This window comes from Nuphar pumila, chromosome 4 (genome assembly GCF_984573655.1).
Source record: "Nuphar pumila chromosome 4, dmNupPumi1.hap1.1, whole genome shotgun sequence".
Lineage (NCBI taxonomy): Eukaryota > Viridiplantae > Streptophyta > Magnoliopsida > Nymphaeales > Nymphaeaceae > Nuphar > Nuphar pumila.
In genome coordinates this window covers 106590103-106615497 of record NC_143252.1, presented here as the reverse complement: position 1 = coordinate 106615497, position 25395 = coordinate 106590103, and the positions used below count along the sequence as shown (strand labels likewise).

At 37.3% G+C, this 25395-nt stretch overlaps 1 pseudogene across 1 annotated transcript in view; it reads left to right on the top strand.

The window, feature by feature from the left end:
* The first annotated feature begins 12124 nt into the window (after positions 1–12124).
* Positions 12125–25395, top strand: part of LOC149840440 (putative protein S-acyltransferase 7) — a 36672-nt pseudogene continuing 23401 nt past the window's right edge. Inside the window, exon 1 of the transcript XR_016431685.1 lies at positions 12125–12475. The product of XR_016431685.1 is annotated as a putative protein S-acyltransferase 7 (transcript). The remainder of the gene's footprint in view (positions 12476–25395) is intronic.

The window sequence follows — 25395 nt, the reverse complement described above, 5'->3', positions numbered from 1 at the left end:
TGATATTCATAGGCCAAGAGCGTAGGTGATTTCAGTGGAACCCCACCATTCCCCTCGAATGAAGTTTTCAACAGTAAATGTTTGGGCTATAAATGAACCCAACACTCTAAACCCTTCCCATTTGCCCTTCTCTATTGTGTGTTTCAATCAATGCTCTTGTATTTTCCATAATGCAATGTACCCAGTCCAAAATTCCAGATCCACACATGCTAGCCAATGCTCACTTATCACCAACTTCATGATGACAACCCTTGAGTAAGCCTTTCATGGTCGTCTACAGTGTGCCCTAATACGTTTCCCAACATTGATAACACTACAAGAAAATATGTTGTTAGCGATTAGCGACGGATTACTGAGCGACAAACATCCGTCGCTATAATTAATGAAGTTTACGAACATAGTGACGGAATATAGTCTGTCGCTACTTAGCGACGGATTTTGCGACGTAATGGTTTGTCGTTACGGTTGCACCATTTGCCGACGATGTTGGCGACCGAATCCAGTCCGTCGCTACTTAGCGACGGAATATAGTCCGTCGCTCGTTCCGTAAATTTGATTTATGTTGGCTTAGCGACGAAATTCATTTGTCGCTAAGCCGTCGCTAATTTTCAAATAACCCTAATCCCAGATAGCTTTTCCTTTTCTTCTTTCGCTGCTCCCGCCGTTCGCCGGTCCCAACCCTCAGAGACAGGTAAAAGAAGCCCCCCCCCCCCCGTGGTAAGTAAGTGATGCAAGTGTATCACATGTTATTTAATTTATTAGATGTAACACTTTATTGTTCACACACTCACTTAGTTGTTGATACTTAGGGTTGCTTTGTTGGAGTTCGGAGATCATGCTGAGCATGATTTTAATGTATGAATATTAAAGTATTCTTATTTTTGGAGTACGGAGTCCATGCTAAGTATGATAGTAGTTAGTGAGATATTGAAGTGTGTTTGCTGCAGGTACATGTTTGTCATTTATTTGATATGAATGATTACGATGTATTGCAATGTTTGATGTAATTGTATCTATGCTTGCATGTAGTTACTTTCAATTTGATTATGACTTCCATGTGAAATTGTATAATGAATGCATGTTTCAAATGATTGTATCGTGTCATTAATAGTTTGCACATGAAAATATTAAGTTATCAATACATGCATCAAAATTCTTGTTATTGCATGACATCATATATTGCATGATAAATTTGATATTTTCTTCATCGTAGCATTCTGATTGTTCTCTTTTAATTTGTTTGGCTATTATTCGTAACATCATAAGAAAATGACTGCAAACCGTGAATGGATGTACCGTAGGATAGTGGACAATGAGTTATTGCATGAATATATGGATGGTGTTGACAGTTTTATAGAATTTGCAACGGCAAGTGTCAGTACAGTGGATCCCACAGGTCAGATTAGGTGTCCCTGCAAGATTTGTAAGAATAATCGATTTATAGAACCTCATAGCGTTAGACATCACCTATACAGGAAGGGTTTTGTGAGTGATTATCAGAACTGGACGTTTCATGGAGAAGAATTTAGAAACGATTTTGATGCACGGGTGAATGTGGTGCACGATAATCCATATACGGATTTGATATCTGATGTTGCAGGAACATAACTGGTTTCTGCTATGAGTTCTAGTGATATAAGAACTGTCGTAGATGAAGAATCACCAAACGATGCAGCTAGTAGATTTTATGATTTACTTAGAGATGCTGATGAGCCACTTTGGAACGGTTGCGAGAGTCACATTATCTTGTTTGCAGTTCTTCAACTAATGAATTTGAAGTCCGAGTATAATTTGAGCCAATTATGTTTTGACTGTTTATGCATGATTGTGAAGAGTATGTTGCCCAAAGATGAGAAATTGCCACAAAATTTTTATCGTGCGAAAGTTATGGTCAACGCTCTGGGTATGGGTTACAAAAAGATTGATGCATGTTCAAATCACTGCATGTTGTATTTCAAGGAGTAGGAAAACAACATATCATGCCCGTCATGTGGGCATCCTCGGTTCAAGCCAAAGACAAGAGGCAATGGTAGCACGAGATCAAAGAAAGTTTCATACAAGTCGCTCCGCTACTTTCCTATCACTCCTAGATTGCAGCGATTGTATATGTCTTCAAGGACAGCTAAACACATGAGATGGCATGCAAATAAAGTTCGACACGATGAAAACAAGATCACACATCCTGTTGATGCTGAAGCTTGGAAGCACTTTGATCGTACTCATCAGAACTTCGCAATGGAAGTGCGAAATGTTAGACTCGGTCTATGTACAGATGGATTTAATCCATTTGGAGGTAGATCAACTCCATACTCATGCTGGCCAGTATTTATAACTTCATACAACCTTCCACCAAGCTTGTGTATGAAACGTTCAAATCTTTTCTTGTCTCTGTTGATCCCTAGTCTGACCTCACCTGGCCAAAATCTTGATGTATATTTAAGGTCATTGATTGATGAACTAAAAGTATTGTGGGATGACGGTGTTACCACGTATGATGCCCACCAAAAACAAAATTTCAACATGAAAGCCGCTGTTCTATGGACAATCAGTGACTTCCCTGCATATGGTATACTATCTGGTTGGAGCACACATGGGAGATTGGCATGTCCGTACTGCATGGAGGTTTCCAAAGCTTTTAGATTGAGGCATGGAAGGAGGCCTTACTGGTTTGAGTGTCATCGTCGATTTCTACCCAGTGACCATCTGTTCCGACGACAAAAGAATGCGTTTAAAGCAGGCACAACTGAAACAGAAGGTCCATCCTCAAGATTGTCTGGCATAGAGATTCTAAGAAGATTGTGATACTTTGCAGATGTATTAACAGATGCCCGCAGTCCTACACCCTTTCGTGGATTTGGGAAGGATCACAATTGGACGAAGAAATCTATTTTTGGGGAACTACCGTATTGGCTGACCCTATTGATACGACATAATTTGGATGTGATGCATGTGGAGAAAAATGTGTTTGATAATGTGTTCAATACAGTAATGAATGTTAAAGAAAAAATGAAGGATAATTTAAAGGCCCGTATGGATTTAAAATTAATATGTAAAAGACTAGAATTGGAACTCAAAGAGTATAATGGCAAAGTACTAAAACCAAAGGCAAAGTACGTGCTCGGACCTGATCAAATAAAACATGTATGTCAATGGTTGAGACAATTGAGATTTTCAGATGGATATGTCTCTAACATTGCTCGGGCTGTGAAGATTGACGATGGACAGTTATATGGGTTGAAGAGTCATGATTGTCATATCTTTATGCAACGATTGATACCCCTAGCATTCCATGATATGTTAGACAAACCTATATGGGGGGTACTGTCTGAGTTGAGCGGATTTTTCAGAACATTGTGCGCATCGGAGGTGGTAGTATCAAATGTAAAGAATCTCAATGACTCTGTCATCACCACTGTTTGTCTGCTAGAAAAGATATTTTCACCAGCATTTTTCGATGTTATAGAACATTTGATCATACATCTGCCATATGAACTAAGGGTTGGTGGACCTGTGCAATATCGATGGATGTACCCATTTGAAAGGTATATATTTTTTTATATTTGTCTCTTTAATGACAGATATTTAAAATTTGAAATATATATTTTTGCCAGATGCATGTTCGACCTCAAAAAAAAGGTTCGTAATAAAGCAATAGTAGAAGGCTCTATTTGTGAGGTGTACACTTTAGAAGAGATTTCAAATTTCTCATCTATGTACTTCGAACCTCATATTCCAACACGTTACACATGCCCGCCCCGTAACGATAATGGAAAACAAGTAACTGTAGCTAACAAGCTGTCGATATTTCAACCACTTGGGCATGCATTTGGTAGTTGCCGATCAAGACTCTTGACAGATCGAGAGCAAGACGCAACACACATCTATATTCTTTTTAATTGCTCAGTGATCGACCCATACATCGAGTAAGTATATGTAGACGCAACACAATTATAAATCCTTTTATGTTTTATATGTGGATACATGGCTCGATAATATAAGTATTTGTGGTTTGCAGACGATTTGATCTGGAGTTGCAAAGAGAAGTTTCACATCTCACTAATGCAGAAGTACAAAAAGAACGTGAAACTAAGTTTGTGGAGTGGTTGAAACAGTTGGTAAAGAAGCTAACATAAATTTCGTACTTATAAACAACACTAAGTTACTTAATTGATCGTGATCACAATCATTGTTTATGTCTGTGCGTAGGTCCGCCATGGTGATGTTAAAGATCAAGAAATATGTGATTTAGAAAATGGTCCGACCAAAGTTGTGCAATGCTACAACAGGTACATCGTAAATGGTTATCGATTCCATACAAAAGGTTACGGTATAAATAAATCAACAATAAATAGTGGCGTGTGTGTTAAGGGTAGCAGCTATGGTGAAAATGAACATGATTACTACGGTGTTATAGAGGAAATAATGGAGTTGACTTACTTAGGCATAAATAACAGAGTAACTTTATTCAAGTGTCATTAGTTTGATCCAACTGCAACAAGACTCGACAAAGCTTCAAGCATTGTGGAGGTGAATCATAAATCCAGGTTTGGAACATATGAACCATTCATATTAGCCTCGTAAGCTCAACAAGTTTATTATACTTCATATTCAAGTATAAAAAAGTCAGATAGAAATGAATGGTGGGCAGTTTGCAAGGTGAAGTCCAAACTATACCCTGAGTATGATCAGTTACAGGAAAATGAGTTAGCTGAAGACAACGATTACTATCAATCAGATGATGTCTATGACTTCGCTTATGGTCACGATGTTGCGCATGATATGCATGTCATATCTCCATTGGTCGATGAAACATTCATAGAGGAATGTGATCCAAATGATGTACCAAGTGGATGGGCAAACAACGAATAAGAAGAAAAAGAAGAAGAAGACGAAGAAGAAGAAGAAGAAGAAGAAGAAGAAGAAGAAAGTCAATTAAGTAACGATGAAGAATTTTCAAGCTAGTGTGCAAAATCTTGTAATACAAACCTCTATTTAAATGCATTGCAATACTTGATGTGAATGATTTGAATTATTTGAATGTATTGTAATACTTGATGCGAATGAATGAGTTGTATTGCAATACTTGATGTGAATGATTAAAAATTTTATTTGAATGTATTGTAATACTTGATACGAATTATTTGAATGCATTGTAATACTTGATGTGAATGATTTGAATTATTTGAATGTATTGTAATACTTAATACGAATGATTCAAATGCATTGCAATACTTGATGTGAATGATTTGAATTATTTGAATGTATTATAGTTTATGCAACGAATGATTTGAATTATTGCAATACTTGATGTGAATGATTTGAATTATTTGAATGCATTGTAATACTTGATGTGAATGATTTGAATGCATTGCAATGCTTGATGTGAATGACTTGAATGCATTGCAGTACCTGATATGAATGATTTGAATGTATTGTAATACTTGATGCGAATAATTTGAATTATTGTAATACTTGATGCGAATGATTTGAATTATTATAATACTTGATGTGAATAACTTGAATGTATTGTATGACATATGTTATTTGTTAGAATATGGTTCGTGGAGGTTACAGTGGTCGCTCATCCAGTAGTAGTCAGGCTCAACCTTCATCTTCACGGGCTCTTGTGATAGGTATATCATTTAACTAATTGGATGCTTGATTAGTTCAAATGCGTATTATGAGAAAGTCTAACGTATTTTTTTACAGATGATGTTTCGCCTGTAGACGACCCACCTACACCAGTTGATCAAACAAGTCATGAGCCAACACAGGAAGCAGGGTCTTCTTAGTCTGCCATAAGAAGACTCATTCGAATAGTGTATATTGATAATCGACCATAAGTATTTTGTTTTCAATTATTGCATATCTTATAAATATTTTATATTGATATTTACTGTATACCAATTCATGTGCAGCACGAGGTTTGAGCCACAAGAAGTAATACGGGAGATTAGAAATTCACTTCTTCAACATCTACTAGGACCGATGGCTCAATGGAAAGAGTACCCAAAGGAGGTGTTAGACATATTGTGGTTCTCATTCATGGTATACAGTTGTTTCTCATAGTTAATGTGTTTTATATTTAATTTATTTAAGTAATGTCTACTAACTTTCTGAAAATATTTGTAGGCTTCGAATCGCTTCGCAACTACGGTGGAAGAAAATGATGCAAGGAAGGTGTGACAGAAGGTGATTGCCAATCGATTTGCAGACATGCTGCACACTATGAAGACTGTAGCAAAAAAAGCATCTGACGTAATAGATGATCTACTACAGTGGAATGACCATGGCCCTATTACTATCAAGAGAGATTATTGAGATGAAATGTGCGATAAGTGGGCGGGAGATGCATTTCGAAATCGTTCTGCGAAGGCTGCACAAAATCGAGCGAAAATGCCCAAAGCCCATCTACACAGGTGGATCTAAGACTTTTGGGAGCCACCTGAAGAAAATGGTAACTCATCAATATATCATATTAATTTTATAAGTATTGTTGCAAACTTGTGAACTAAATCTTTTGTCCTTTAACTTCGCAGGAAGCAGAAAAAGGAGACACTGTACCATATAAGGATGTGTTTGTTGAAACACATAAACGGAAGACCACGGGAGTCTTCGTATCAGAGAAGGAGAGAACGACAACAGTATGTATTTATTCTATTAATAATCATTGCAATATGCAAGTTATCATAATGTTATCATTAATTATTAATGCATACCTTAAACATTATTTTGTAGGAGGCATATAAGCAACAAATGGTAGAGCGATATGGCAATGACGCTACTCAGCATCCATCATTTGATCCTGTAGCATGGGTGACTGCAGCAGGTGAACCCAAAAAGGGTCGCGTGTTTGGGTTTGAGAGTAATCTGAACACTTCACCAGTTATTGCTTCTTCCAGTTACGGCTCACCGACTTCTTCCGTCGACATAAGCTCCAAGCATCAGCATATTCTTTCCAGTGATGATGTATGCCAGATCATTAAGGACACAATGAATGACTACTTCCATGACACCGTCGCCCCCTTTCTCCGAGATGAGATCAACAATCTTGTGCTGAACAGAGGATCTTCGATTGCAGGTCCCTCTCAGGTATAATCACATATTCAATTTTTTGTCTGTCTGCCTTAGAACACATATGAGCATAATCGAATCACATATATAACTTTTTGCCTGCCTTAGAGCATATATGAGCATGATAGAATCACATATAGAGTTTTTTGCTTGCCTTAGAGCACATATGAGCATGCTATAATCACATATAAAGTTTTTTACTTGCCTTAGAGCACATATGAGCACGATAGAATCACATATAAAGTTTTTTTGACTGCCTTAGAGCACATATGAGCATGATAGAATCACATATAAAGTTTTTTGCCTGCCTTAGATCACATATGAGCATGCTATAATCACATATAAAGTTTTTTGCCTGCCTTAGAGCACATATGAGCATGATAGAATCATATATAAAGTTTTTTTGACTGCCTTAGAACACATATGAGCATGCTATAATCACATATTTAGTTTTTTGACTGCCTGAGAACACATATGAGCATATTATAATCACATATTTAGTTTTTTGACTGCCTGAGAATACATATAAGCATGCCAAAATCACATATTGAATTTTTTTATTGTCTTAGAACATATATCATTCATGATAGAATCACATATAAAGGTTTTTGCTTTACCTGCCTTAGAGCACATATGAGCATGATAGAATCACATATAGAGTTTTTTGCTTGCCTTAGAGCACATATGAGCATGCTATAATCACATATAAAGTGCCTGCTTTAGAGCACATATGAGCATGATAGAATCATATATAAAGTTTTTTTGACTGCCTTAGAACACATATGAGCATGTTATAATCACATATTCAATTTTTTGACTGCCTGAGAACACATATTAGCATGTTATAATCACATATTCAGTTTTTTGACTGCCTAAGAACACATATGTGCATGCCAAAATCACATATAGAATTTTTTTACTGCCTTAGAACATATATCATTCATGATATATTCACATATAAAGTTTTTTGCTTTGCTTACCTTAGAGCACATATGAGCATGATAGAATCACATATAGAGTTTTTCTGTCTACCTTAGAACACATGTGAGCATGCTATAACCATATATTCAATTTTTTGACTGCCTTAGCACACATATGAACATGATCGAATCACATATATAGTTTTTTGCGTGCCTTAGTGCACATATGAGCATGATAGAATCACATATAAAGTTTTTTTATTGCCTTAGAACACATATGAGCACATGATAGAATCACATATAGTGTGTAATTTATTTTATTATATTTTGTTTATTAATACTGACTGTTCTTTTTTTGTGTAGGCTGCTAGCGATAATCAGCGTAGCGGAGCTGAAGGGACAGATAAAGGCAATGAAGAAGAAGACACAAAAAATCTTGGCGATGATTAGAGAATTGTGTTGGAAGTTCTATTTTTTTTTGTTTCTTAAATGTAATTATTGAATTGTAGTTAATTGAACTTGTTAATTTTAAGGTGAAACGATTAATTGTTGTAGATTCCTTTTATATGGAATTTTTTGTGTGGTTTGTTTTTTATTTACAGGAAATATAAATTGTACAGGAAATATAAATTGTACCGTTCTCGGTATTTAATTTTCAAATAATTTTTTTTCGTGTTTGCGACGGAACCATCCGTCGCTATGCATATAAATCTGGCGATGGCTTAGCGACGGACGTAAATCCGTCGCCAAGCCGTGGTTGCCGTTTAGTACCGGCGGATTGGCGACGGAATATATCGCTAGTTATTCCGTCGCAATTAGCGACGGACCTGGCGACGGAAGCATACCGTCGCCTAGTCGTCGCTAATCCATCGCTAAGCCTGTTAGCGACAGAATAGCGATGGAATGTGGTCGTCGCTAATCCACGGCTTTATTGTGATGTAAGATTAGTGTTAGAGAACAATCATTCATTGGACCCAGACCCGGATCAACTTCGCGCGTCAAATGAGAAGTTACAAAAGCTGTCTGAATATTATGGAAATCAAGAGGAGGGGTCTAGCAAGGAAGATAAGACTGAAAAAACCAAGAAAAGATACAAGGAGATCCTTCAGCAAAGAAGATATAAATGAGAAGAAGGAAATAAACTCATGTGATAAGAATTCCAAAAATTACAATCTTGTAAACTTATCTCCTAAGCTATCTTTCCATTTAAAGTGCTTGTATTAACATTTCTGCAATGGATATCATGCTATCAGAAGAGTGATGATTGAGAGCTTTCATCATGGACGTAGGCTAATCCCTAGCTTCCATTTTTCTCGTGTGGTTTGAGTTTTTTCTTACAGAAAACATAAACTGGATTTCAGATCTGAAAAGTGTGTGTTTATGGATTATGCTCAACAACACCATGGGCACTATTGTCTTAATTTAAATACTAGGAAAATATTTACATCTCGCCATGTTATCTTCCATTAAAATAGTTTTCCTTTTAAATGTCAAGATCAAGACTGTCTCCAATTCTGCTCTCATAGATAGAAAACTACTTCTTGTTTGAATCCATCATTCCTTGAGCAGTCACAAAATGATTGCAACTGCATCAAACGAAATCTACTTAAAACGCAATCAAGCAATGAAGGTATAGTTAATTAGTGTTACCAATATGCAAAGGGAGTGTCTTGGTAGCCTAAAATCTCACACTTGTAAACTGTTGAGTCACTCAAATCCACATATAGAGCCACAACTTAGTCCCCAAATGGACCAGCAGCACTCTAAAATGTGATGTCTTTGGCGATGAATCATAGAGTTTGTAATCAATCACAAGGCAGGTAGAAGCACATGTTGGTAGGAGGAGTTTTGCCTCTTTCCTTCAGGGGCCGTTTGTAACAAAAAAAAGAGATCGATTGCACATTTCAAATGTGCTGGCGTACTTCAGCACTTACCATGGGCTGTTGGGTCTCACAGATGACAGGCTGTATAGGAAAGACTAAGGCAGCAGCACATAAAAAATGTGCGATGTGATAGCACCTGATCCAGCCTCGTTTTTAACAACACGCCAGGGTTTGCCATGAAAGAGTGAAAAGAAGGGAAAGTCCTGGGGAATGACTTAAAGTGGTCATTATTGTTCTAATTGCAGTCTTACAATATTATTTGATTTATGAGTTTTGAAGCTTAAAAGAAAATATTCATCACCTCATAATCAAACGCTCAAAGAGTCAGCGATCACATTTCTATCAATACTTTTTACAAAAATCTGAAGAAAGTGTCAAAACTACAAGTTTGTACAATGGTTTGTATGAATGGTGATATATATGTGTGTGGAGAGAGAGAGAGAGAGAGTAGAAGGTAGCTGCCCCACTCCCATATGTGCTTACCTCTGTCTACTGATCAATATAGAAGTTTTTTTTTTGTGTGTTTTCCTAAAAATCCGATTATACAAATGTGTTTTATGTGCTTGATTTTATAGGAATCGTCTCCTCCTGCATCATCTGATTATGATACCTAAGTAGACTTTTATAATGTTGGAAAATCAACCATATAAAATTCTAATAAATATCATAAATATGCAATATTTAAAATACATAATTTTTTATTAAACAAACACTATGCAAGTGTCCTTTCCTAGCAACTCCACAACTGTCATTTCCTAGCAAATCAATCATACAGAACGCATCTGCGAAATTAGATTTGTTAAAAACAATCCAAAAACCATTTGTTCACACGTGGTAGGCACAAAACAGAATAAACCACTACTCTCTCTCTCTCTCTCTATATCTATATATATATATATATATATATATATATAGAGAGAGAGAGGAGTACCTACTCTCACAAACTAAAAATCATGGTTGTAGGTTGTATCTTCTCAATTAAACCTTATGGATGTACTCAACATAGTTTATTTGATAGGAAACATACTTTAGATCATGTTTTTTGGATATAAAAACAAGATTTTTTAAAGTCACAAAATTTTGATACATTGTGAGCTATTAATTTTTAAAGGTTTTAAAATACATGCATGTGCACATGATCTAAAAGACTTGTTTTCAACTAAATAATGCTTATAGATCATATCTATAGGGTCTGATCAATAAAAAAACATTTAAAAAATTAAAAAATCTAACACTTCTCTTAGGTATAAGAGTAGGTATAGGAGAGTACCTTATCATTACCAACTATTTCTCGAATCTATCTTCTCTCCTTGATCTAATCCTCTCCTTTCTTTGATGACAGAAGGCGGCAGCGATGGAAGGATCGGAAAAACGAGGCCTCATCTCGCCTCGCCCCATTTGAACTGGGGATGAAAGACATAAAATGAGATAGACTGAGAATGAAGGTTAAAATCAAAACCAGTGCAGGGATAAAGGTTAAGATGAAAAACAAAATTTTGAGATGAGAATTGGGTTGAGGCATTGTCCCCCGACACCGCCTCGGTCCACTGCCATCCCTAACAAGAAGTCTCTCAGTCAAGGACTCATGTAATATCACTTATGCCAAAATCATGACTGATCGTGTATGTCAGTTTTTAACAACCATTTAAGTCCACAAACTCAACCGCCGGTAGTTTTGCTCATAGTATTCAAACTTTACATATCACTTCCATCGAGTGGTTGTGCATCGTTGCTCACTAGAGTCAAAAAAATCGGTATGACTGTGTGCTTGATTAAACTGAGCTGATTGTATGGGAAGCTGTGTGAGGAATATCAGGTGCAATGTGATTGCACACTTTTAATGTGCTTTACACCTGATCACCTGTCATCTTTGGGGTACAGCCTGGCAGCTGTGGCCCTCGATAGCAGATGGTGGGTGATCGAGTATTCAGGTGCAGCAGCACACTAAAGTGGACAATCACATTGCACCTGATAAAGGCTTGATTTAGACTGTAACCGGTTTCAACTTGCCAATTGACGCATGTGCATCGTTAAAAGAAACAGATCATTTCGATTCGAAAACCGAGTCGTCTTAACCCAGTGACATGTGTGCATCGTTAAAGGAAGGAGATCAATCCGATTCTAAATACGAGTCGTCTCAACCCGAGTCTCATGAAACCCGCTACGCATTGAAGATGTCCGTTAAAAAGAAGACAATCAAAAGTGAGAAAAAGGAAATGAAAAATAACAAAACAAGCGCAGCTTTGTCAGAAAGCGTTATGTCGCCGTCTCGCCGTTTCCGTTCGTTCCCGCCCGACGGAATCCGCCGATCGACGGTCTGATCCGGTCACCGGAAACCTAGAGCCCCGACGGAGACGTAGCCTTTGTTCCCGTGCTCTGATCATCTCCTTCTTTTCGTCTTCCGTGCTTCTCTCTCTCTCTCCGTTTTCCGTCCGATTCTTCTCCCGGATTCCGGAGACTCCGGTTTAGATCCCCCGGCGATAGATCAGAAATACGTACGTGGTTCCCCCGCCTAACTCCGGCGACGATGGCGGCGGCACCGGAGCAGGCCCCGCCGTGGAAGCGCCGATGGTCTACCGGGTGTGGAAGGGCAGCAATGTGAGTTCGATCCCAGCCCCTCTCCTCTCCTTTTCGATTAGCTTCTTTTAGGGTTTTGATCTGCTCTTGCTTTGTGTTTCGGTTTGGGAATCTGATCCTGATGCGTGAATCTCTCTCTCTCTCTCTCCATTTGTGGTAATCCTCAATTACTCATATTGACCGCCATCAAGGAACAAATAATTCCCACTGAAATCAGATACTCAACATAACCCATTCCAAACATAGTACCCACTTAAAATAGAACAATAAGGAGTCAAGTGGATTTCCACTCAGCATATTAAAGCAAAATATCTCCTTAAAACCAGGCAAAAAGAAAATGAAACTGTAGACTATATGATGTTTTATCACAAGCTAAAAAAAGTAGCCGCTTAGAAGGTTCATCCACCACAGATCATAAAAAACCAAAAGGAAAAAAATGATTAAAACCCCCTTACCCTAAAAACCGACTAGAAATTCAGAAAAAACTACAAACACAACCACCACAATTCAAACTAGAATCAATCAGTTATTGATAATCTTGCTGCATTGGATATTCCTTATTTAGGCATGGTATGCAAGATCATTTTGTTAGGGGGAATCCTATAAATTTTTTACAGAGATTAACTATTGTTCAGAATTGTCGCTAGAATAGTAGCATAGTTTCGTACTGGATGTGGTGTTTCCATTCCATAATTGCAGGCATTACGAGCCTTCTAGCCTAGATCACATGAAAACTTGTAGACAGGTACTGTTAAATTGTATCTCTCTCTCTCTATATATATATATATATATAAAGAGAGATACATATATATATATATGTATATGTATCTATCGTTATATATATAAATATATATTTTTCACATCATGTAACCCCCAAGGGTATTTCGGTATTTTCCTCTTTTTGCGCATATTCACATTAGTGAATATGTTGTACATTTTTTTTTCCTTTTTTTCTTTTCTTTCTCTCTTCTTTTTCCTTTTTTCTTTCTTTTTCTTTTGCTTCTTGTTGACTTAGTCAACTCTTGGAGGGGGTCCAATACTAGACGTTGGACCCCTCCAACGGTTAGATTTCTAACCGTTAGAGGGGCTCCAACGTCTAGTGGGAGCCCCTCCAAGGGTCCCTCTTTAGTATAAATAGGGGTGAACCCCCCTCATAAATGTATTCAATGCTTGGAGCATTGTTCTCCAATTTGTTCAATAAAATTCTTTATATTTTGGCATTTGTGTTCTTCATTTGTGCCTTGGGTACATTTTGTTCTAAGTGTTCTTGTGCCTTTGTGCACATATTCCTTCGTGAAGGTGGTGCTTGTTTTGCACATTATCTCTTTTGAGATATTTTTACATGGTATCAGAGTAAGGTTGAAGATTAAAGATCGTGTGATTCTTCGTATTTGCAAGTACCTCGAAAAACATGCCTTTAGATTCTTGGTGAAAGGCGTGGGGGCTTTTCTTCCTTCATTATTTTGGAAGGATTTTTCATCAAATAAGATTTAAAAGTCCTTTTGTGGTACATATTTTTTCTCCACTCTTCCCTCTCTAATGGGTGAAAAAGAGTCTCATTTTTCACATGGTTTTAAGTTAAATGGTTCCAACTACCATGTTTGGGCCGGGAATATGGAGGCTCATATTAAAGGGAAAGGTCTTTGGGGATACGTCAAAGGAACCATTACGGAACCCGAACCTAAGATCACCATTATGGAGAAGGGTGAAATCAAAGTTCTTGACGGTGAAGAGAGAGAAAAAGCCTTTGAAGAATACAACAAAAGGCATGAAAAATGGGAGATGAAGAACTAAAAAATTCTTTCATGGTTCTTTTCTTCCGTTGAAACGAAAATAAATGCCAATATTTTGAAGTTCAAGAAAGCTTTTCAAGTATGGGAGTATCTTGAAAGAATGTATACTTCAAGAGATTTGTCCCATAAATATTATCTCCAAAAGAAGGCGTTAACTCTTCAACAAGGAGAAATGTTAGTTAGAGAGTACTTTGCTGAGTTATCCACGATTTGAGATGAACTTGCTCTCCAAGAACCTAAATGGAGTAGAGAGGCAATTGAATTGAGAGCCAAACAATTAGAAGATGATCGCTTCTTCAACTTTTTAAATGGGCTTAGACCCGAGTTCGAACAAACTAGGTCTTCTCTTTTGTCTTCTTTTTCTTCTCCTTCATTGGAAGATGTGCTTACCAAACTAAGTGGAGAAGAAACTAGATTGGGAATGAATAAAACCAATCTAAGTGTGTTGGTCGTTCCTTTTAAGGATGAAGATGAGGGTGCTTATGCCGTCTCAAGACCGGGGAATAATATCAAAACATATAAACCCCCTTACTTCAACAAAAGTCAAGGAGGAAGAGAAGATGGTGGGCATTATGGAAGAAGAGATTATAGTAAGATCATATGCCACTTTTGCAAAGAACTGGGACATATTAAACCGGTATGTCCTAAATGAAAAAAGATGGTGGCTATGTCTACAGCTTTCCAACCAACCAAAGAGGAAGGACCTTCAACTTCCAACAATGCTACTTTGTTTCTAAATCAAATCATGGAAGCTCTCTAACCTCTCCTCAAAGGATCCGTTTCCGGAGCCGCCATGACCACCTTCTCTCCTCCAGGTAAGACTCTTAGACTCGGGTGCATCCTTTCATATGACTCCAAATGTTTTTGCTCTTTCTAAATACTAAAAAAAAATCACCTTCCTTTGTCTTTACCACGGATGAGGCTTCTCTTGAAATAAAAGGACCTGAAGATTTTGAAAGACAAGATTTTTTTATTTCTTAAGTTAGATTTATCCCCAATCTAAATTTAAATTTGCTTTCCGTCTCTCAACTATTGGATCATGGGTGTGATATCAAGTTCTCATCAAATAAATGTTGGATACAGGATCGTTGGTCCGAGAAGTTGATTGAAATTTCTTTAAATTCCAAAACAATCTTTTTATAATGTTGCCCAACATAAATATATAAATGTTTGGCACAAACGCCTTGGGCATCCAAATATTGTCAAGCTCTCTCATTTATATTTTGCTAAAACTTTATGTAAAGATAATTTCAATTGTAATGATTGTATTCTTGGTAAAATGAGAAGCTTACCTTTTGGACAAAGAACTATGTTTTCATCTAAGCCTTTTGAAATTATGCATTCGGATGTATGGGGACCGGCACCCGTAGTGTCTAAGGGAGGTTTTTCATATCATGTTATTTATATTGATGATTTCTCAAGATATAGTTGGATTTACTTCTTCAAACATAAACATGAGGTTTTCTCTACCTTTAAGGTTTTTCATATGATGATACAAAATCAATTCAATAGTAAATTACAAATTTTTAGAACCGATTCCGGGGGAGAATATATTTCAAATGATTTCAAAAGTTACATTGAGAATAATAGAATTGTTCATTAAAGGTCTTGCTAAAAAACACCTCAACAAAATGGATTAGCCGAACGAAAACATAGACATATAATAGAAACTACAATGACCTTATTTCTCAAAAAATTTCAAAAAGATTTTGGGCCGAAGCGGCTCTTGCATCGGTTTATCTCATAAATCGACTTTCATCCAAAAATTTGAATCAAATATCCCCTTTTAAAACCTTGTATAAAAAGGAACCCGAATACAATAGACTAAGAATTTTTGGTTGTAAGTGTTTTGTCCTCACTGACAAGAATGATAAACTATCTCTCAAAACTATCCCTTGTGCTTTTTTGGGATATTCAGAAACACAAAAAGGATTTAGGTGTTATGATATTAGAAATGACAAACTATATGTTTCAAGAAACATAACTTTTTTAGAAAATATGAGTGGTTTTGAAGAACATAAAACTCATGAAGATAATGCCGATTACTCTTTTTTGTTTGAATTATTATCTAGGAACGCGGATTTTTTTAGCGATGATGAATTAAATGAGGATGAGGACATAAGTGTAAGTACTCCACAACTCATCCAACATGAAGAAGAAACAATAGTTGAACCAATTACCTATTCACGTAGAGATAAAAGTACCTTTAGAAGTGCAATAGAGAAGTATAGTGATCCTAGTGAATCTTCCAACCACTCTCAAAGAACCGAAAGATCTAGGAAAAATCCTTCTAGATTTATATCATATGAGCCATTTTCTCCAAAACATAGGGCATGTCTTAGTGCCATTCACTCATATCAAGAGCCTAGGAATTTTGAAGAAGCTAAGGATATGATAGAATGGAGGGACGCCATGGATAATGAACTTAGAGCCCTCAACAAAGCCAAAACTTGGATCTTTCAATATGTTCCAAAAGGAAAGAAATCAATAGGATGTAAATGGGTTTTTAAAGTCAAAACCAAGAGTGATGGCACTCTTGAAAGATATAAAGCCCGCCTTGTCGCAAAAGGATATAGTCAAGAATACAATATTGATTACGAAGAAACCTTTGCCCCCGTTGCTCGGATGGTCACTGTAAGATGTTTGGTCACCATTGCATCTATTAAAAAGTGAAACATTTGCCAAATGGATGTTAAAAATGTCGTTCTAAATTAGGATATTAATGAAGAAGTTTACATGGATGCTCCTCCTGGCATGGGCGTACCAAAGGAAAAAGTCCATTTGCAAAAAGCGCTCTATGGTTTAAAACAAGCCCCTAAGGCTTAGTATGATCGATTTAATGAAGTTATGATTCAAGAGGGTTTTACTTCATGCTACACTGACACTGTTCTGTTTGTCAAAAGGTCTAATGCAGGAATTGTGATTTTACTGTTGTATGTTAATGACATGTTGATAACAGGTAGTGACATAAAAGACATCAAAAGTATTACAATCACTTTAAAAGAAAGGTTTGAAATGTCAGACTTGGGGTATTTGACATACTTTCTTGGTATAGAGGTAGCCTACTCTCATAGAGGCTATTTCTTGTCTCAAACTAAACTTGCGTGTGAGATTCTTGACAGATCAGGTATTTCTGACGATAAAATCTGTGAGACTCCTGAAATTGTGGGATAAAAAATGAAGATCAATGATGGGATTCCTTTGGAGAATCCTACTCCCTATCGGCAACTTGTGGGGTCTCTAATGTATCTTAGCATCACAAGACCAAACATCTCGCTTGCCGTGCACACTGCAAGCCAGTTCCAGCATGCTCCTACATCCGTCCATATGGGCGTCGTTCTTCGAATTGTCAGATACATAAGGGAAATCGTAAACAAGGGAGTTTTTTTTTTCCATCTTCTGAGTTAAATTTAATTGCATATACTGACTCTGATTGGGGAGGTGACCCAAATAATCGTCACTCCACTACAGGTTTTTGTATTTTTCTAGGTGAATCCCCTGATCTCATGGAGATGTAAGAAACAACGGAAGGTGTCTCTATCATCCACCGAAGCAAAATATCGAGCCATGACTTCTACAACCATGAAAATTGTATGGATTCATCAACTGTTGCAAGACATGGGGATTCAGGTTCAAGGACCCACAAAGTTATGTTGTGATAATAAAAGTACAATCTACATTGCTAAAAATCACATGTTCCATGAACGCACAAACCATATTGAGATGGACTGCCACTACGTTAGGGAAGCATATTTGTCAAAAATTATAGATCTTCCTTACGTGACCTTAGAGTATTAGTTGACAGATTTCTTCACCAAGGCGCTCTGCTCTCCAAGATTCAACTTTCTTCTCGGCAAACTCTCGGTCATTGTGCCCTAAGTTTGAAGGAGGGTGTTAAATTGTATCTCTATTTTTTGTATATATATATAAAGAGAGATACATATACATATATGTATATGTATCTATCGTTATATATATAAATATATATTTTTCACATCATGTAACCCCAAGGGTATTTGGGTATTTTCCTCTTTTTGCGCATATTCACATTAGTGAATATGTTGTACATTTTTTTTCCTTTTTTTCTTTTCTTTCTCTCTTCTTTTTCCTTTTTTCTTTCTTTTTCTTTTGCTTCTTGTTGACTTAGTCAACTCTTGGAGGGGGTCCAATACTAGACGTTGGACCCCTCCACCGTTAGAGGGGCTCCAACGTCTAGTGGGAGCCCCTCCAAGGGTCCCTCTTTAGTATAAATAGGGGTGAACCCCCCTCATAAATGTATTCAATGCTTGGAGCATTGTTCTCCAATTTGTTCAATAAAATTCTTTATATTTTGGCATTTGTGTTCTTCATTTGTGCCTTGGGTACATTTTTTCTAAGTGTTCTTGTGCCTTTGTGCACATATTCCTTCGTGAAGGTGGTGCTTGTTTTGCACATTATCTCTTTTGAGATATTTTTACATGTACTTGTGGTATGATGTGGAAATTTTTGAAAAGAGGGACATGAGAGCACCTAAAAAACCAAATACATAAATAAATTAGAGCTCATTGAATTTTGTTATTAGATCACTAAAGTTAGATCGATATCTATACAAAAGAGTAATGGATTTAGTGATAATTTGAATACTTTTATGGTATTTATGTATGCAAGGTGGGGAGGAACCTGCTGATGTCCATCAAGGGTCTTGCATTGGCCTGTATGTAAATTTCTGAGTGGATTTGATGCAGAGCACGTCCCATACCCAACAGCACACAACCGTGTTTCGAGTTGGGTCCGGACCCGAGACCCGGATCCAACCAAACTCTTTTAAATAACCCAACTTAGGGTTGCGTGGGGGGGAGAGAATTCAGAATACTGCAGCAGCCTTTTTCCTTTATGCTTTTTTTATAGTTTTCGTTGTTATTCATTTCCTTTAGCTGCACATCCTTTATGGTTTGGTTTCTTGTCATTTTGTGTTTGAGTTCTTTTCTCTTTTCAGTCTGAATATTTTATTATTCCTCTGTCAGTCCTTGGCTTTTGTCATTGCCTTCTTTGCTTTCCTACTGGTTTTTCTTCATTGCTTGTTTCAGCTTCACGTCAGCTTTGGCAGCAGCCTTTTGACTACTGCATTTATGTTGTTTGTTTGCTTGCCAGTTGCTACAGCACCTTTTTTTCATTTTTCCTTGCTGGTTATGTTGTAGTCTTTCTCAACAAATAATAACTTATTGACTGGATCGATAGATCCTTTGCGTCAGCGTTTTCCATTAATTTATTTGTTGTTGCACAACTACCCGTGCATTGAAGAATCAACATCAACGTCAGCCCCAAGAGCGGACAACCTCCATTCCGTCGTTGTTTCAAAGAGCACCAACCTCGCCAACCATCTCAGCAAACAGGAACATTGCAACCGACCTCCCACACAACATCAGTTGGTAGGTCTGCCCTGAGACAGTCCCTTAACATGGCTGTTTGGGAGTTCTCACGTGACAGCAAAGAGCAACCACACCAGATCCAAAACACCGTGAAGGCTTCCTCGTGCCCTCCACTGCATCAAATGGTATCAGAGCCCAACCCCTCCTCCTTCGTCAACGACATGACACAAGGGGCGAGGAACGGTCCTACAAACGGAAAGGCACGAGAGAAGATCATGAAGCGGATGCTCGACATGGTGACGGAGATGCAAGAAGATATGCTACGCCTAGAGAAGGAGGTAGCCAGTCTGTCGAAGCGTGTGGATGGATTCGAAGATCGGCTTGCTGTCCTAGAATCGACGGTGGACACGCACCCAACGTCCACGTTGAAAACGAGTGGTGGATTGGGCGTCGATGTGGTTGGCCACCCGAGTGCGGTGACAATCGACCCATGCCCAGCGAACCTCCAACTGTCGAGCGTGCCATCAGAGTCCATCGAAGCGAGCCTGCACAGGGATGCTCGATGCACGATGCTCCAGCAAGAGGCATATGCAGTGTTTGATAACCAGTTTGAGAGTCACCTTTTGCATCAGAAATGGTTTCAACCATTCAGTGACCAGCAACAACGACAATTGCAAGAAGACTCACCAGGAATTCTCCAAAATTCGAGACTTGACCCACCTGACCAAACATTTATGAAGGTTTACAAATCTGGCTGTGTTGGGCAATCACTAGATATTACTCGGTTTAGCAGCCACCATGAGCTTTTGACTCCGTTTGAGATTGCTTTTGGGAACAAGATCCTTTATGGGTATTCCTCTATGAACGGTGAGCAGAGCCACTATGCATCCGGGGCAGATATAGTGAAGTTTTCAGAAGGTGGTCTGGTTTTTGGTAAGCATGCTTGTATTGTTGGTATTCTAGCTAAACCCTTAAGACCGCGTGCTGGAGGGACAGAAATTCAGCTTGTGCTTCCATGGGGTGCCATAGCAGATGGTATAGACGGTCAATTTCAAAACCAATCTACAGGCTTTAATTTAGAATCGTCCAGGAATATCGCTACATGTTGCCTATTGTCAATGTCTCTGATTTATATACATATCGTGGTGACAACAAGTCGTTAGAGCCGACTTCTTCTCAACCCGGGGAGAATGATGCAGAGCACGTCCCATACCCAACAGCACACAGCCGTGTTTCGAGTTGGGTCCGGACCCGAGACCCGGATCCAACCAAACTCTTTTAAATAACCCAACTTAGGGTTGCGTGGGGGGGGGAGAGAATTCAGAATACTGCAGCAGCCTTTTTCCTTTATGCTTTTTTTATAGTTTTCGTTGTTATTCATTTCCTTCAGCCGCACATCCTTTATGGTTTGGTTTCTTGTCATTTTGTGTTTGAGTTCTTTTCTCTTTTCAGTCTGAATATTTTATTATTCCTCTGTCAGTCCTTGGCTTTTGTCATTGCCTTCTTTGCTTTCCTACTGGTTTTTCTTCATTGCTTGTTTCAGCTTCACGTCAGCTTTGGCAGCAACCTTTTGACTACTGCATTTATGTTGTTTGTTTGCTTGCCAGTTGCTACAACACCTTTTTTTCATTTTTCCTTGCTGGTTACGTTGTAGTCTTTCTCAACAAATAATAACTTATTGACTGGATCGATAGATCCTTTGCGTCAGCGTTTTCCATTAATTTATTTGTTGTTGCACAACTACCCGTGCATTGAAGAATCAACATCAACGTCAGCCCCAAGAGCGGACAGCCTCCATTCCGTCGTTGTTTCAAAGAGCACCAACCTCGCTAACCATCTCAGCAAACAGGAACATTGCAACCGACCTCCCACACAACATCAGTTGGTAGGTCTGCCCTGAGACAGTCCCTTAACATGGCTGTTTGGGAGTTCTCACGTGACAGCAAAGAGCAGCCACACCAGATCCAAAACACCGTGAAGGCTTCCTCGTGCCCTCCACTGCATCAGGATTGGATACAAAAGGAAGCATGGGCTGCCAATTTGGTAGAATAGTGGTACTCACCTGCTTCATAAGGTCCTGGCATTCACCAATATAGGAGGGTGACTGTAATTGTGAGAGAACTAGTTTGGAAGGTGCAGCATCGCTGATCCACTTTGACAAATTTTAAATAAGTTGAGCAGGGTTCATGCATGGTAAGTGAGCATAGAGGTGTTCCTGCTTGAATTAGGTTGGTAGTAGTTGACAAGGGTTATCTAATATTAGGCCACGAACCTGCCTTTGATGTAGTACCCTAGTTTATTGTATCTTGGGCATGTAGATTTTCAAGAACTAGTACCTTTGAGCAATGTTGTAATTAGCGCATTAGAACCCATATTGCATGAGCCTGAGATACATGTGTATCATATCGTATCGTAAGATACGAGAAAAAATTTGAATTAAAAATCACAAAAAATCTGAAAATTACAATAAAACATAGAAAAATCTCCAAAAATTTCAGAAAAACATGAATGTATGCATTATGAGTAATTAAGATAAACATGCACTAGTAAAAAATTCGATACGATACTGAAAACACTCCTAACAAGCCTTTAATAAAAGTCACAACTCACAAGCATGAATGTTTGATATCAAAGTTGTATATTACATAACAAAACCTAAAAAGAAGCATCATAATCCAATGTAGTAAGTATTGTACGATAGATATCGTTACTATGAAAAATAACGATTCAATACACACTCGTATCACTATATGAGTGTGTATCATATCATTAGCGTACGATCCAACCATGTATCATACTGTATCGTATGATACATTGGCGTATCGTATGACACCTTTGGTGTACTTTAAAAAGGGTCAAATCGTATTTTTTTTATGTTTTAAAGACTTCTTGAGGGCCAACTCCCTCATTTATGTAGAGGCCATTAGAGGGGCATCCATGCACCCTAGGAGTTGTGAGAGTGATTTGTGAGCTGATTTGTGTGCAAGGCATAGGGCTTTTGCGGTTTGCTATAGTAAAAGCGCATTTCTGCCTTTTTTCCAATGATTTTGCATAATATATTGATAGATGTGTAAAATGTTGCTCAGTAGCCAAGGTTAATGCACCCTGCAACCCCTTGCCAACTTACCGCGAAGTTGTATCCGTAAAAAAAACATGAATATATGCATTATGAGTAATTAAACATAAACATTTGATACGATACATATAACACTCCTAACAAACCTTTAACAAAAATCACAACTCACAAGCATGAATGTTTGATATCAAAGTTGTATATTACATAACAAAACAAAAAAAGATGCATCCTAATCCAATGTTGTAAGTATCGTTACTATGAAAAATAACGATTCGATAGACACTCGTATTGCGATACGAGTGTGTATCGTACGATACAATCATGTATCGTATGATACAATCATGTATCGTACAATACAACCATATATCATACGATATCGTACGATACATGGTGTATCATATGACACACCTTTGACGCACTTTAAAAATGGCTGAATTATATTTCTTTTTATGTTTTAAAGACCTCTTGAGGGCCAACTCCCTCATTTGTGTAGAGGCCATTAGAGGGGCATCCACACACTGAAGGAGTCGTGAAAGCGATTTGTGAGCCGATATGTATGCAAGGCAGAGGGCTTTTTCGATTTGCTATAGTAAAAGTGCATTTTTGTCATTTTTTCAACGATTTTGCATAAGATATTGATAGATGTGTAAAATGTTGCTCAATGGTCAAGGTGAACACACCCTGCAACCCCCCCCCAACTTACCACGAAGTTGGATTCGTAAAAAAAACATGAATAAAAGCATTATGAGTAATTAAACATAAACATACACTAGTAAAACATTCAATATAATATAGATAACACTCCTAAAAAGCCTTTAACAAAAGTCACAACTCACAAGCATGAATGTTTGATATCAAAGTTGTATATTACATAACAAAACAAAAAAGGAAGCATCCTAATCCAATGTTGTAAGTATCGTACCATATCATACGATATGGTATGATAGATATCGTTATTATGAAAAATAACGATTTGATACACTCATATCGCGATATGAGTGTGTATTGTATGATACATGGTGTATTGTATGACACACCTTTGGCGCACTTTAAAAAGGCCCGAATTATATTTTTTTTAATGTTTGAAAGACCTCTTGAGGGCCACCCTATGAGTCGTATGAGCGATTTGTGGGCCGATCTATGTGCAAGGCAGAGGACTTTTGCGGTTTGCTATAGTAAAAGTGCATTTCTACCATTTTTTCAACGATTTTGCATAAGATATTGATAGATGTGTAAAATGTTGCTTAGTAGTCATGGTTAACACACCCTGCAACCCCTTGCCAACTTACCGCGAAGTTGGATCCATGAAAATTAGGGATTTATATCAAGGTAGAAATCAAGCTCAACACTTCTCCAACAAAGATGACATCAAATGATCCGGCATGAAAATGGAGTACTCAAGTAATGAGTGGAAACCGATTGAAAATCGAGTGCAACTATTGCCATAATATTTTTATTTATGTAATATGAAGGTATGAGTCATGTGGCATATTCTTAATTGTAAGATATTTAATATTTTACATTGTTCTTGTGAGATAGTTGATGTTTGATGATGTCTTATGCAGCTCATAGCGACATAAATGCTTCATATGTGATTTTATGGTTGTATTTTGTGCAATTCATTATTGTTTCATGTGTTATGATTTTTTTAGAATTTTTGCTATTTTTTCTGATTTGTTTGAAATTTTTTTATTAAAAATTTAAATTTTTTACGATATGATACGATACATATCTTATTTTGGGCCTGACTAATACAGGTAACGATACAATACTTACAACCTTGTCCTAATCTATCAATCATAATGAAAACAATATTTAAATGATGGATCTTCTTCCGAGTTGTCTTCTTCTCCTTCATCCACATTCATTTTAGGCCAACATAATCATTGTCATCACCCATCTGAGCTTCCATCTCAGCCTCCACTTACCTCCAATCCTCATCATCATCAAAGACACCAAGTTCTTTTACCCACTCATCCAATATATTGATGTCACTATTGATGGGCTCGTAGCTGCCTCTCTGGCATCTTTTCGATTTTCTTTGTTTTTATCTGCAACATTCACACGTATATTAGAATACAAGTTGTATTGAAGTAAATCTACTAACGTATATCTTAATGTTACCTTTTCTTTAATCTCATGTTATAGGCGACAATTACAAGATCATTTTAACCGAGAGTACTCCAATTTCTCTTGCATCCATTTGTGCTGCATCCTTGACTAATGAAGGAGGATCTCCACCAAACCTATTTCAACATTGATCTGAACCAGCAAAAAAAATATGAAAGAAAATCCATGCAACACAAAAATACATAATTAAATATAATAACATTGAATTTTAAATGTGTATCTGGCCTCAATTGTATTGCATTCCTTCGTCTAAAGCCCCCCTCATTTTGTTCTTACTTGGTTAACTCCAAATCAATGTTGCAATTATTGTATCAAAACCCGTATATTGTATCATATCGTATTGTAAGATATGGAAAAATCCTATTTTAAAAATAAAAAATAAAAATACACAAAAAACAGAAAAAGTTTTAAAAAATAAAAATGGAAAAAAATCATAGAATAAAATAGAAAAAAATCATAAAATAAAATAGAAAAAAATCAATTGTAAGCATTATGAATAGTTAAGCATACACATGTACTACTATAACATGTGAAACTATATCGTAACAAACTAACTTAATTAAAACAAAAGGTTTACTATTAAAGACTCACATT